Genomic DNA, 15,346 nt, shown 5'->3' with positions numbered 1-15,346 from the left:
GCTAGTCATGTTAAAATAATGCTAAAATCATGCTAGCAACTTGCTAGTCATGCTAAAATAATGCTAAAATAATGCTAGCGACTTGCTAGTCGTTCTAAAATCATGCTAGCGACTTGCTAGTTTTGCTAAAATCATGCTAGCGACTTGTTAGTCATGCTAAAGTAATGCTAGCGACTTGCTAGTCATGCTAAAGTCATGCTAACGACTTGCTAGTCTTGCTAAAATCATGCTAGCGACTTGCTAGTCATGCTAAAATCATGTTAGCGACTTGCTAGTCGTGCTAGAATCATGCTAGCGACTTGCTAGTCGTGCTAAAATAATGCTAGCGACTTGCTAGTCGTGCTAAAATAATGCTAGCGACTTGCTAGTCGTGCTAAAATAATGCTAGCGACTTGCTAGTCGTGCTAAAATCATGCTAGCGACTTGCTAGTAATGTTAAAATCATGCTAGCGACTTGCTAGTCATACTACAATAATGCTAGCGACTTGCTAGTTTTGTTAAAATCATGCTAGCGACTTGCTAGTCATGCTAAAATCATGCTAGCGACTTTCTAGTAATACTAAAATCATGCTAGCGAATTGCTATTCATGCTAGAATCATGCTAACGACTTGCTAGTCATGCTAAAATAATGCTAAAATCATGCTAACGACTTGCTAGTCATGCTAAAACCATGCTAGCGACTTGCTGGTAATGTTAAAATAATGACAGCGACTTGCTAGTCGTGCTATAATCATGCTAGCGACTTGCTAGTCATGGTAAAATCATGTTAGCGACTTGCTAGTAATGCTAAAATCATGCTAGCGACTTGCTAGTCATGCTAAAACCATGCTAGCGACTTGCTAGTCATGCTAAAACCATGCTAGCGACTTGCTAGTCATGCTAAAATAATGATAGCGACTTGTTAGTCATACTATAATAATGCTAAAATCATGCTAGCGACTTGCTAGTCGTGCTAAAATCATGCCTGCGACTTGCTAGTCATGGTAAAATCATGTTAACGACTTGCTAGTAATGCTACAATCATGCTAGCGACTTGTTAGTCATTCTAAAATCATGCTAGCGACTTTGCTAGTAATGTTAAAATCATGCTAGCGACTTGCTATTCATGCTAGAATCATGTTAGCGACTTGCTAGTCATGCTAAAATAATGCTAAAATAATGCTAAAATCATGCTAGCGACTTGCTAGTCATGCTAGCGACTTGCTAGTCATGCTAAAATAATGATAGCGACTTGCTAGTCATGCTATAATAATGTTAAAATAATGACAGCGACTTGCTAGTCGTGCTATAATCATGCTAGCGACTTGCTAGTCATGGTAAAATCATGTTAGCGATTTGCTAGTAATGCTAAAATCATGCTAGCGACTTGCTAGTCATGCTAAAACCATGCTAGCGACTTGCTAGTCATGCTAAAACCATGCTAGCGACTTGCTAGTCATGCTAAAATAATGATAGCGACTTGTTAGTCATACTATAATAATGCTAAAATCATGCTAGCGACTTTGCTAGTAATGTTAAAATCATGCTAGCGACTTGCTAGTAATGCTAAAATCATGCTAGCGAATTGCTATACATGCTAGAATCATGTTAGCGACTTGCTAGTCATGCTAAAATAATGCTAAAATAATGCTAGCGACTTGCTAGTCATGCTAAAATAATGCTAAAATCATGCTAGCGACTTGCTAGTCATGCTAGCGACTTGCTAGTCATGCTAAAATAATGATAGCGACTTGCTAGTCATGCTATAATAATGTTAAAATCATGCTAGCGACTTGCTAGTCATGGTAATATCATGTTAGCGACTTGCTAGTAATGCTAAAATCATGCTAGCGACTTGCTTGTCATGCTAAAATCATGCTAGCGACCTGCTAGTCTTGCTAAAATCATGCTAGCGACTTGCTAGTTTTGCTAAAATCATGCTAGCGACTTGCTAGTCATGCTAAAATCATGCTAGCGACTTGCTAGTCATGCTAACGACTTGCTAGTCATTGTAAAATCATGCTAGCGACTTGCTAGTCGTGCCAAAATAATGCTAGCGACTTGCTAGTCGTGCTAAAATAATGCTAGCGACTTGCTAGTCGTGCTACAATAATGCTAGCGACTTGCTAGTTTTGTTAAAATCATGCTAGCGACTTGCTAGTCATGCTAAAATCATGCTAGCGACTTTCTAGTAATACTAAAATCATGCTAGCGAATTGCTATTCATGCTAGAATCATGCTAACGACTTGCTAGTCATGCTAAAATAATGCTAAAATCATGCTAACGACTTGCTAGTCATGCTAAAACCATGCTAGCGACTTGCTAGTAATGTTAAAATAATGACAGCGACTTGCTAGTCGTGCTATAATCATGCTAGCGACTTGCTAGTCATGGTAAAATCATGTTAGCGACTTGCTAGTAATGCTAAAATAATGATAGCGACTTGTTAGTCATACTATAATAATGCTAAAATCATGCTAGCGACTTTGCTAGTAATGTTAAAATCATGCTAGCGACTTGCTAGTAATGCTAAAATCATGCTAACGACTTGCTAGTCATGCTAAAATCATGCTATCGACTTGCTAGTCATGCTAACGACTTGCTAGTCATTGTAAAATCATGCTAGCGACTTGCTAGTCTTGCTAAAATCATGCTAGCGACTTGCTAGTCATGCTAAAATCATGTTAGCGACTTGTTAGTCATGCTAGAATCATGCTAGCGACTTGCTAGTCGTGCTAAAATAATGCTAGCGACTTGTTAGTCGTGCTAAAATAATGCTAGCGACTTGCTAGTCGTGCTAAAATCATGCTAGCGACTTGCTAATAATGTTAAAATCATGCTAGCGACTTGCTAGTCATACTACAATAATGTTAGCGACTTGCTAGTTTTGTTAAAATCATGCTAGCGACTTGCTAGTCATGCTAAAATCATGCTAGCGACTTTCTAGTAATACTAAAATCATGCTAGCGAATTGCTATTCATGCTAGAATCATGCTAACGACTTGCTAGTCATGCTAAAATAATGCTAGCGACTTGCTAGTAATGTTAAAATAATGACAGCGACTTGCTAGTCGTGCTATAATCATGCTAGCGACTTGCTAGTCATGGTAAAATCATGTTAGCGATTTGCTAGTAATGCTAAAATCATGCTAGCGACTTGCTAGTCATGCTAAAACCATGCTAGCGACTTGCTAGTCATGCTAAAACCATGCTAGCGACTTGCTAGTCATGCTAAAATAATGATAGCGACTTGTTAGTCATACTATAATAATGCTAAAATCATGCTAGCGACTTTGCTAGTAATGTTAAAATCATGCTAGCGACTTGCTAGTAATGCTAAAATCATGCTAGCGAATTGCTATACATGCTAGAATCATGTTAGCGACTTGCTAGTCATGCTAAAATAATGCTAAAATAATGCTAGCGACTTGCTAGTCATGCTAAAATAATGCTAAAATCATGCTAGCGACTTGCTAGTCATGCTAGCGACTTGCTAGTCATGCTAAAATAATGATAGCGACTTGCTAGTCATGCTATAATAATGTTAAAATCATGCTAGCGACTTGCTAGTCATGGTAAAATCATGTTAGCGACTTGCTAGTAATGCTAAAATCATGCTAGCGACTTGCTTGTCATGCTAAAATCATGCTAGCGACCTGCTAGTCTTGCTAAAATCATGCTAGCGACTTGCTAGTTTTGCTAAAATCATGCTAGCGACTTGCTAGTCATGCTAAAATCATGCTAGCGACTTGCTAGTCATGCTAACGACTTGCTAGTCATTGTAAAATCATGCTAGCGACTTGCTAGTCGTGCCAAAATAATGCTAGCGACTTGCTAGTCGTGCTAAAATAATGCTAGCGACTTGCTAGTCGTGCTAAAATCATGCTAGCGACTTGCTAGTAATGTTAAAATCATGCTAGCGACTTGCTAGTCATACTACAATAATGCTAGCGACTTGCTAGTTTTGTTAAAATCATGCTAGCGACTTGCTAGTCATGCTAAAATCATGCTAGCGACTTTCTAGTAATACTAAAATCATGCTAGCGAATTGCTATTCATGCTAGAATCATGCTAACGACTTGCTAGTCATGCTAAAATAATGCTAAAATCATGCTAACGACTTGCTAGTCATGCTAAAACCATGCTAGCGACTTGCTAGTAATGTTAAAATAATGACAGCGACTTGCTAGTCGTGCTATAATCATGCTAGCGACTTGCTAGTCATGGTAAAATCATGTTAGCGACTTGCTAGTAATGCTAAAATAATGATAGCGACTTGTTAGTCATACTATAATAATGCTAAAATCATGCTAGCGACTTTGCTAGTAATGTTAAAATCATGCTAGCGACTTGCTAGTAATGCTAAAATCATGCTAGCGAATTGCTATACATGCTAGAATCATGTTAGCGACTTGCTTGTCATGCTAAAATAATGCTAAAATAATGCTAGCTACTTGCTAGTCATGCTAAAATAATGCTAAAATCATGCTAGCGACTTGCTAGTCATGCTAGCGACTTGCTAGTCATGGTAAAATCATGTTAGCGACTTGCTAGTAATGCTAAAATCATGCTAGCGACTTGCTAGTCATGCTAAAACCATGCTAGCGACTTGCTAGTCATGCTAAAACCATGCTAGCGACTTGCTAGTCATGCTAAAATAATGATAGCGACTTGTTAGTCATACTATAATAATGCTAAAATCATGCTAGCGACTTGCTAGTCGTGCTAAAATCATGCCTGCGACTTGCTAGTCATGGTAAAATCATGTTAACGACTTGCTAGTAATGCTACAATCATGCTAGCGACTTGTTAGTCATTCTAAAATCATGCTAGCGACTTTGCTAGTAATGTTAAAATCATGCTAGCGACTTGCTATTCATGCTAGAATCATGTTAGCGACTTGCTAGTCATGCTAAAATAATGCTAAAATAATGCTAAAATCATGCTAGCGACTTGCTAGTCATGCTAGCGACTTGCTAGTCATGCTAAAATAATGATAGCGACTTGCTAGTCATGCTATAATAATGTTAAAATAATGACAGCGACTTGCTAGTCGTGCTATAATCATGCTAGCGACTTGCTAGTCATGGTAAAATCATGTTAGCGATTTGCTAGTAATGCTAAAATCATGCTAGCGACTTGCTAGTCATGCTAAAACCATGCTAGCGACTTGCTAGTCATGCTAAAACCATGCTAGCGACTTGCTAGTCATGCTAAAATAATGATAGCGACTTGTTAGTCATACTATAATAATGCTAAAATCATGCTAGCGACTTTGCTAGTAATGTTAAAATCATGCTAGCGACTTGCTAGTAATGCTAAAATCATGCTAGCGAATTGCTATACATGCTAGAATCATGTTAGCGACTTGCTAGTCATGCTAAAATAATGCTAAAATAATGCTAGCGACTTGCTAGTCATGCTAAAATAATGCTAAAATCATGCTAGCGACTTGCTAGTCATGCTAGCGACTTGCTAGTCATGCTAAAATAATGATAGCGACTTGCTAGTCATGCTATAATAATGTTAAAATCATGCTAGCGACTTGCTAGTCATGGTAATATCATGTTAGCGACTTGCTAGTAATGCTAAAATCATGCTAGCGACTTGCTTGTCATGCTAAAATCATGCTAGCGACCTGCTAGTCTTGCTAAAATCATGCTAGCGACTTGCTAGTCATGCTAAAACCATGCTAGCGACTTGCTAGTAATGTTAAAATAATGACAGCGACTTGCTAGTCGTGCTATAATCATGCTAGCGACTTGCTAGTCATGGTAAAATCATGTTAGCGACTTGCTAGTAATGCTAAAATAATGATAGCGACTTGTTAGTCATACTATAATAATGCTAAAATCATGCTAGCGACTTTGCTAGTAATGTTAAAATCATGCTAGCGACTTGCTAGTAATGCTAAAATCATGCTAGCGAATTGCTATACATGCTAGAATCATGTTAGCGACTTGCTTGTCATGCTAAAATAATGCTAAAATAATGCTAGCTACTTGCTAGTCATGCTAAAATAATGCTAAAATCATGCTAGCGACTTGCTAGTCATGCTAGCGACTTGCTAGTCATGCTAAAATAATGATAGCGACTTGCTAGTCATGCTATAATAATGTTAAAATCATGCTAGCGACTTGCTAGTCATGGTAAAATCATGTTAGCGACTTGCTAGTAATGCTAAAATCATGCTAGCGACTTGCTTGTCATGCTAAAATCATGCTAGCGATCTGCTAGTCTTGCTAAAATCATGCTAGCGACTTGCTAGTTTTGCTAAAATCATGCTAGCGACTTGCTAGTCATGCTAAAATCATGCTAGCGACCTGCTAGTCTTGCTAAAATCATGCTAGCGACTTGCTAGTAATGCTAAAATCATGCCAGCGACTTGCTAGTCATGCTAAAATCATGGTAGCGACCTGGTAGTCTTGCTAAAATCATGCTAGCGACTTGCTAGTTTTGCTAAAATCATGTTAGCGACTTGCTAGTCATACTAAAATAATGCTAAAATAATGCTAGCGACTTGCTAGTCATGTTAAAATAATGCAAAAAACAATGCTAGCAACTTGCTAGTCATGCTAAAATAATGCTAAAATAATGCTAACGACTTGCTAGTCGTTCTAAAATCATGCTAGCGACTTGCTAGTATTGCTAAAATCATGCTAGCGACTTGTTAGTCATGCTAAAGTAATGCTAGCGGCTTGCTAGTCATGCTAACGACTTGCTAATCATTGTAAAATCATGCTAGCGACTTGCTAGTCTTGCTAAAATCATGCTAGCGACTTGCTAGTCATGCTAAAATCATGCTAGCGACTTGCTAGTCGTGCTAAAATAATGCTAGCGACTTGCTAGTCGTGCTAAAATAATGCTAGCGACTTGCTAGTCGTGCTAAAATAATGCTAGCGACTTGCTAGTCGTGCTAAAATCATGCTAGCGACTTGCTAGTAATGTTAAAATCATGCTAGCGACTTGCTAGTCATACTACAATAATGCTAGCGACTTGCTAGTTTTGTTAAAATCATGCTAGCGACTTTCTAGTAATACTAAAATCATGCTAGCGAATTGCTATTCATGCTAGAATCATGCTAACGACTTGCTAGTCATGCTAAAATAATGCTAAAATCATGCTAACGACTTGCTAGTCATGCTAAAACCATGCTAGCGACTTGCTAGTAATGTTAAAATAATGACAGCGACTTGCTAGTTTTGCTATAATCATGCTAGCGACTTGCTAGTCATGGTAAAATCATGTTAGCGACTTGCTAGTTTTGCTAAAATCATGATAGCGACTTGTTAGTCATGCTAAAGTAATGCTAGCGGCTTGCTAGTCATGCTAACGACTTGCTAATCATTGTAAAATCATGCTAGCGACTTGCTAGTCTTGCTAAAATCATGCTAGCGACTTGCTAGTCATGCTAAAATCATGCTAGCGACTTGCTAGTCGTGCTAAAATAATGCTAGCGACTTGCTAGTCGTGCTAAAATAATGCTAGCGACTTGCTAGTCGTGCTAAAATAATGCTAGCGACTTGCTAGTCGTGCTAAAATCATGCTAGCGACTTGCTAGTAATGTTAAAATCATGCTAGCGACTTGCTAGTCATACTACAATAATGCTAGCGACTTGCTAGTTTTGTTAAAATCATGCTAGCGACTTTCTAGTAATACTAAAATCATGCTAGCGAATTGCTATTCATGCTAGAATCATGCTAACGACTTGCTAGTCATGCTAAAATAATGCTAAAATCATGCTAACGACTTGCTAGTCATGCTAAAACCATGCTAGCGACTTGCTAGTAATGTTAAAATAATGACAGCGACTTGCTAGTTTTGCTATAATCATGCTAGCGACTTGCTAGTCATGGTAAAATCATGTTAGCGACTTGCTAGTTTTGCTAAAATCATGATAGCGACTTGCTAGTCATACTAAAATAATGCTAAAATAATGCTAGCGACTTGCTAGTCATGTTAAAATAATGCTAAAATCATGCTAGCAACTTGCTAGTCATGCTAAAATAATGCTAAAATAATGCTAACGACTTGCTAGTCGTTCTAAAATCATGCTAGCGACTTGCTAGTTTTGCTAAAATCATGCTAGCGACTTGTTAGTCATGCTAAAGTAATGCTAGCGGCTTGCTAGTCATGCTAACGACTTGCTAGTCATTGTAAAATCATGCTAGCGACTTGCTAGTCTTGCTAAAATCATGCTAGCGACTTGCTAGTCATGCTAAAATCATGTTAGCGACTTGCTAGTCATGCTAGAATCATGCTAGCGACTTGCTAGTCGTGCTAAAATAATGCTAGCGACTTGCTAGTCGTGCTAAAATAATGCTAGCGACTTGCTAGTCGTGCTAAAATCATGCTAGCGACTTGCTAGTAATGTTAAAATCATGCTAGCGACTTGCTAGTCATACTACAATAATGCTAGCGACTTGCTAGTTTTGTTAAAATCATGCTAGCGACTTGCTAGTCATGCTAAAATCATGCTATCGACTTTCTAGTAATACTAAAATCATGCTAGCGAATTGCTATTCATGCTTGAATCATGCTAACGACTTGCTAGTCATGCTAAAATAATGCTAAAATAATGCTAACGACTTGCTAGTCATGCTAAATCCATGCTAGCGACTTGCTAGTAATGTTAAAATAATGACAGCGACTTGCTAGTCGTGCTATAATCATGCTAGCGACTTGCTAGTCATGGTAAAATCATGTTAGCGACTTGCTAGTAATGCTAAAACCATGCTAGCGACTTGCTAGTCATGCTAAAACCATGCTAGCGACTTGCTAGTCATGCTAAAATAATGATAGTGACTTGTTTGTCATACTATAATAATGCTAAAATCATGCTAGCGACTTGCTAGTCGTGCTAAAATCATGCTAGTGACTTGCTAGTCATGGTAAAATCATGTTAACGACTTGCTAGTAATGCTACAATCATGCTAGCGACTTGCTAGTCATTCTAAAATCATGCTAGCGACTTTGCTAGTAATGTTAAAATCATGCTAGCGGCTTGCTAGTAATGCTAAAATCATGCTAGCGAATTGCTATTCATGCTAGAATCATGTTAGCGACTTGCTAGTCATGCTAAAATAATGCTAAAATAATGCTAGCAACTTCCTAGTCATGCTAGCGACTTGCTAGTCATGCTAGCGACTTGCTAGTCGTGCTAAAATCATACTAGCGACTTGCTAGTCGTGCTAAAATAATGCTAGCGACTTGCTAGTCGTGCTAAAATCATGCTAGCGACTTGCTAGTAATGTTAAAATCATGCTAGCGACTTGCTAGTCATACTACAATAATGCTAGCGACTTGTTAGTTTTGTTAAAATCATGCTAGCGACTTTCTAGTAATACTAAAATCATGCTAGCGAATTGCTATTCATGCTAGAATCATGCTAACGACTTGCTAGTCATGCTAAAATAATGCTAAAATCATGCTAACGACTTGCTAGTCATGCTAAAACCATGCTAGCGACTTGCTAGTAATGTTAAAATAATGACAGCGACTTGCTAGTCGTGCTATAATCATGCTAGCGACTTGCTAGTCATGGTAAAATCATGTTAGCGACTTGCTAGTTTTGCTAAAATCATGTTAGCGACTTGCTAGTCATACTAAAATAATGCTAAAATAATGCTAGCGACTTGCTAGTCATGTTAAAATAATGCTAAAATCATGCTAGCAACTTGCTAGTCATGCTAAAATAATGCTAAAATAATGCTAACGACTTGCTAGTCGTTCTAAAATCATGCTAGCGACTTGTTAGTCATGCTAAAGTAATGCTAGCGGCTTGCTAGTCATGCTAACGACTTGCTAGTCATTGTAAAATCATGCTAGCGACTTGCTAGTCTTGCTAAAATCATGCTAGCGACTTGCTAGTCATGCTAAAATCATGTTAGCGACTTGCTAGTCATGCTAGAATCATGCTAGCGACTTGCTAGTCGTGCTAAAATAATGCTAGCGACTTGCTAGTCGTGCTAAAATAATGCTAGCGACTTGCTAGTCGTGCTAAAATCATGCTAGCGACTTGCTAGTTTTGTTAAAATCATGCTAGCGACTTGCTAGTCATGCTAAAATCATGCTAGCGACTTTCTAGTAATACTAAAATCATGCTAGCGAATTGCTATTCATGCTAGAATCATGCTAACGACTTGCTAGTCATGCTAAAATAATGCTAAAATCATGCTAACGACTTGCTAGTCATGCTAAATCCATGCTAGCGACTTGCTAGTAATGTTAAAATAATGACAGCGACTTGCTAGTCGTGCTATAATCATGCTAGCGACTTGCTAGTCATGGTAAAATCATGTTAGCGACTTGCTAGTAATGCTAAAATCATGCTAGCGACTTGCTAGTCATGCTAAAACCATGCTAGCGACTTGCTAGTCATGCTAAAACCATGCTAGCGACTTGCTAGTCATGCTAAAATAATGATAGTGACTTGTTTGTCATACTATAATAATGCTAAAATCATGCTAGCGACTTGCTAGTCGTGCTAAAATCATGCTAGTGACTTGCTAGTCATGGTAAAATCATGTTAACGACTTGCTAGTAATGCTACAATCATGCTAGCGACTTGCTAGTCATTCTAAAATCATGCTAGCGACTTTGCTAGTAATGTTAAAATCATGCTAGCGACTTGCTAGTAATGCTAAAATCATGCTAGCGAATTGCTATTCATGCTAGAATCATGTTAGCGACTTGCTAGTCATGCTAAAATAATGCTAAAATAATGCTAGCGACTTGCTAGTCATGCTAGCGACTTGCTAGTCATGCTAAAATAATGATAGCGACTTGCTAGTAATGTTAAAATCATGCTAGCGACTTGCTAGTCATACTACAATAATGCTAGCGACTTGCTAGTTTTGTTAAAATCATGCTAGCGACTTGCTAGTCATGCTAAAATCATGCTAGCGACTTTCTAGTAATACTAAAATCATGCTAGCGAATTGCTATTCATGCTAGAATCATGCTAACGACTTGCTAGTCATGCTAAAATAATGCTAAAATCATGCTAACGACTTGCTAGTCATGCTAAAACCATGCTAGCGACTTGCTAGTAATGTTAAAATAATGACAGTGACTTGCTAGTCGTGCTATAATCATGCTAGCGACTTGCTAGTCATGCTAAAACCATGCTAGCGACTTGCTAGTCATGCTAAAACCATGCTAGCGACTTGCTAGTCATGTTAAAATAATGATAGTGACTTGTTAGTCATACTATAATAATGCTAAAATCATGCTAGCGACTTGCTAGTCATGCTAAAATCATGCTAGCGACTTGCTAGTCATGGTAAAATCATGTTAACGACTTGCTAGTAATGCTACAATCATGCTAGCGACTTGCTAGTCATTCTAAAATCATGCTAGCGACTTGTTAGTAATGCTAAAATCATGCTAGCGAATTGCTATTCATGCTAGAATCATGTTAGCGACTTTCTAGTCATGCTAAAATAATGCTAAAATAATGCTAGCGACTTGCTAGTCATGCTAAAATAATGCTAAAATCATGCTAGCGACTTGCTAGTCATGATAGCGACTTGCTAGTCATGCTAAAATAATGATAGCGACTTGCTATTCATGCTATAATAATGTTAAAATCATGCTAGCGACTTGCTAGTCATGGTAAAATCATGTTAGCGACTTGCTAGTAATGCTAAAATCATGCTAGCGACTTGCTAGTCATGTTAAAATAATGCTAAAATAATGCTAGCGACTTGCTAGTCGTTCTAAAATCATGCTAGCGACTTGCTAGTTTTGCTAAAATCATGCTAGCGACTTGTTAGTCATGCTAAAGTAATGCTAGCGACTTGCTAGTCATGCTAACGACTTGCTAGTCATTGTAAAATCATGCTAGCGACTTGCTAGTCATGCTAAAATCATGCTAGCGACCTGGTAGTCTTGCTAAAATCATGCTAGCGACTTGCTAGTTTTGCTAAAATCATGTTAGGGACTTGCTTGTCATGCTAAAATAATGCTAAAATAATGCTAGCGACTTGCTAGTCATGTTAAAATAATGCTAAAATCATGCTAGCAACTTGCTAGTCATGCTAAAATAATGCTAAAATAATGCTAGCGACTTGCTAGTCGTTCTAAAATCATGCTAGCGACTTGCTAGTTTTGCTAAAATCATGCTAGCGACTTGTTAGTCATGCTAAAGTAATGCTAGCGACTTGCTAGTCATGCTAACGACTTGCTAGTCATTGTAAAATCATGCTAGCGACTTGCTAGTCTTGCTAAAATCATGCTAGCGACTTGCTAGTAATGCTAAAATCATGTTAGCGACTTGCTAGTCATGCTAGAATCATGCTAGCGACTTGCTAGTCGTGCTAAAATAATGCTAGCGACTTGCTAGTCATGCTAAAATAATGCTAGCGACTTGCTAGTCGTGCTAAAATAATGCTAGCGACTTGCTAGTCGTGCTAAAATCATGCTAGCGACTTGCTAGTAATGTTAAAATCATGCTAGCGACTTGCTAGTTATGCTAAAATCTTGCTAGCGACTTTCTAGTAATACTAAAATCATGCTAGCGAATTGCTATTCATGCTAGAATCATGCTAACGACTTGCTAGTCGTGCTAAAATAATGCTAGCGACTTGCTAGTCGTGCTAAAATCATGCTAGCGACTTGCTAGTAATGTTAAAATCATGCTAGCGACTTGCTAGTTATGCTAAAATCTTGCTAGCGACTTTCTAGTAATACTAAAATCATGCTAGCGAATTGCTATTCATGCTAGAATCATGCTAACGACTTGCTAGTCATGCTAAAATAATGCTAAAATCATGCTAACGACTTGCATAAAAACGCACAATGGACAAAGCGGTGCTCATGCAGAAAAGACACATTTGGCAGATATTGATATGGAAATCTATGCCGTTTTGATGGGCACATTACTTAAATGGTTATCTGATGGAGCACCTTTTTTGCCATGTGTAAATCAGGTCCTATATTAATAGTTGCACCATTAACTGTTGTTACAGACAACTATGTGATGAAAACATTATTTAAACGCATGTCAGATGAGTACTCCTATTTAAATCTGGAAAAATGCAAGTAAGATCCTATAAAAATGAGATCTGATGTATAAGTTGATTTACATCGTCCAAAGAAACTCCCAAAAAACTCACCAACACACCTTGATAACATATTAACATACACTGTATCTGTACCTAAATAAAGGCATAAAAGATTATACTAAAGTACAAAGGTGTCGTTATTTTTTGCAGTAGTGTGTGATAGTATGCAGCATTTTGTTTTATGTGATACAAAGTTAGACGAAAGATTTGTGTGTAGGTCATAAAAACAAAGCTTCTTTTCACGTGATTTATTAATGTAATATATTACAAATATTGCTGCTGCATTAACTGTTGCAGAGCATTTCTTGCATCAGAACAGACATCGCCAACATTACAAGGCGTTTCTGCATTCGCTGTATCAGGTTTCCACGTCTCTGTATTACTCTTTTTTTTCGCCTTGCAGCTAACACAAGCTTCCATCTTCGCAACTGGGTTTCGCAGCCTCATCTTCCACAGAATACTTCCACCGAAAGGAGCAAACAAACATCCGCTTCGGCTCTCTCCATTTTGTTCGTTCGTTGTCACACTATGGTGGTCTACCTGACTTACTTTCAATCTCCGCGCTGAAAGGGGAGGGGTTTCGTGACGTTTGATCCAATGAGGTGTGTAAAGGGCGGGCTTCAGGTTTGCACAGCGAGGCTACTGGCCCTATAGTGGAAACGCAGCTTACTTTTGGCCTTAGTGCTTGCGACTCGAGGCCATTGGCCCCGCCTGGGACGCTCTTAGCACTGGCTCGCACTGGCCCAACAGTGGAAAAGCGGCTATTGTCTAATTGTCGGGAACTGCCAAAAAATGATGTGGAAGGCTTAGCACCTGACATCCCCCATGATTCATGTCACCTTGGCCTCGGTTTAGCTTTTATATGTAAATGATTACTGGAGTGGAGCTATACAAATGCAAACCAGGGGAAGGGGGTGGCTTGAGACTCTCTGAGTTGGCTTACCTGTTTCTGTCTTACACCGTGTCTCAACACATCACACCGCGACATGCAATACAATTATATTTTTCATGTTGAACAGTTTTTTAAACAGATATCATTTAATCCTGATATCTTAGTCCTTAGCACTTGTGATACTTTTGTATTCGTTGTCATTCATATAATAAAAGCTTTATTGTTTTGAAAAATGAGCCTTCTGTTTATTTGTCTACATTAGTCTATAGGGTAGGCTATAGTACTTACATGGACATAAGGCCAAATCTAAATGGTTTCCTTTCCTTTATTTATTTATTTTTTAAGGAAAAAATAGCTAAATAAATAAATAAAAAAACTGCATGGGCAGCGCGCCATCATAATGTACAGCACAAAAAACGCAAAAAGAAATCTAAAGAAAATACTAATAATAATAATACATAAAATAAATTAACACTCCAAACTATAGTTTATATTTCTCCTCTTACACAAATCAATCAAATAAAGTGTATATCTTAAATTGTATAAATGGTATGAAAAAGACAAGCTACCTTTCAAATATTCATTTGCTGCTGGTTTAAAATGTTGAAATGTATAATGTATTTTGTAATTTTGTACTTGTAATTTTTTTCTCTTTTGTTTTGTTAATTTATTATTCATTCAGAAAAATATATTTCATATATGGGCATATTTATTTCTTTTATACAGCTTAGGTTTTTCTCTGCGCACAAGCTCTACGCATGATGTTCTGATGTTTATGCTGCTTGTTGCTTGTGTGAAATTAATCCCCCAAAAAACGAATTTAGCTGTTTTTAATGTGTCACAGCCACCAATCAGTTCAAATTTAAATGTATTTAACACAATCTTGTCGGTTAATAATAACTTAACGACGTCGGTTGTCGGTTGGGGAAAAAAAACTAACTTAACATTTCTATTTCCAATGCAGTCTAATAAAAGTTCATCCGGAAAAAAGAAAAGAAAACAATAATGAAACTGCTCCTGCTTATGAATAACTTTTTATTTGATGTTGAAGTATCTGAATAGTCTATAGGCTGTAACAAAGTGCTTTTCTAGTCCCGCTCCCACAAGGTTTTCTTCCGCCTTCCACCCGCTCCCGCTATATACTAACTATATATATATACACCCTTAGAATATATAGCCTATATATACCCACTTAGAATAATTTTTTTCCCGACCCGACCGTTCACGCTAAATTTAATTCTCATTTCCAGAATCTCACATTAAACCATTTGGAAACAATGTCGAGTATAAAACTTTTTTTGCAGTACATCCATTATATTTCCATTTTCTACTTTTAAGACGTATTATAGCCCTGCATTTTAGTCCGTCAAAGATCAAATGCGGGCTAAAATTATATTTTAGACA

This window comes from Garra rufa, chromosome 7 (genome assembly GCF_049309525.1).
Source record: "Garra rufa chromosome 7, GarRuf1.0, whole genome shotgun sequence".
Lineage (NCBI taxonomy): Eukaryota > Metazoa > Chordata > Actinopteri > Cypriniformes > Cyprinidae > Garra > Garra rufa.
The sequence above is the reverse complement of the archived record's forward strand: the minus strand, read 5'-3'. Positions refer to the sequence as shown.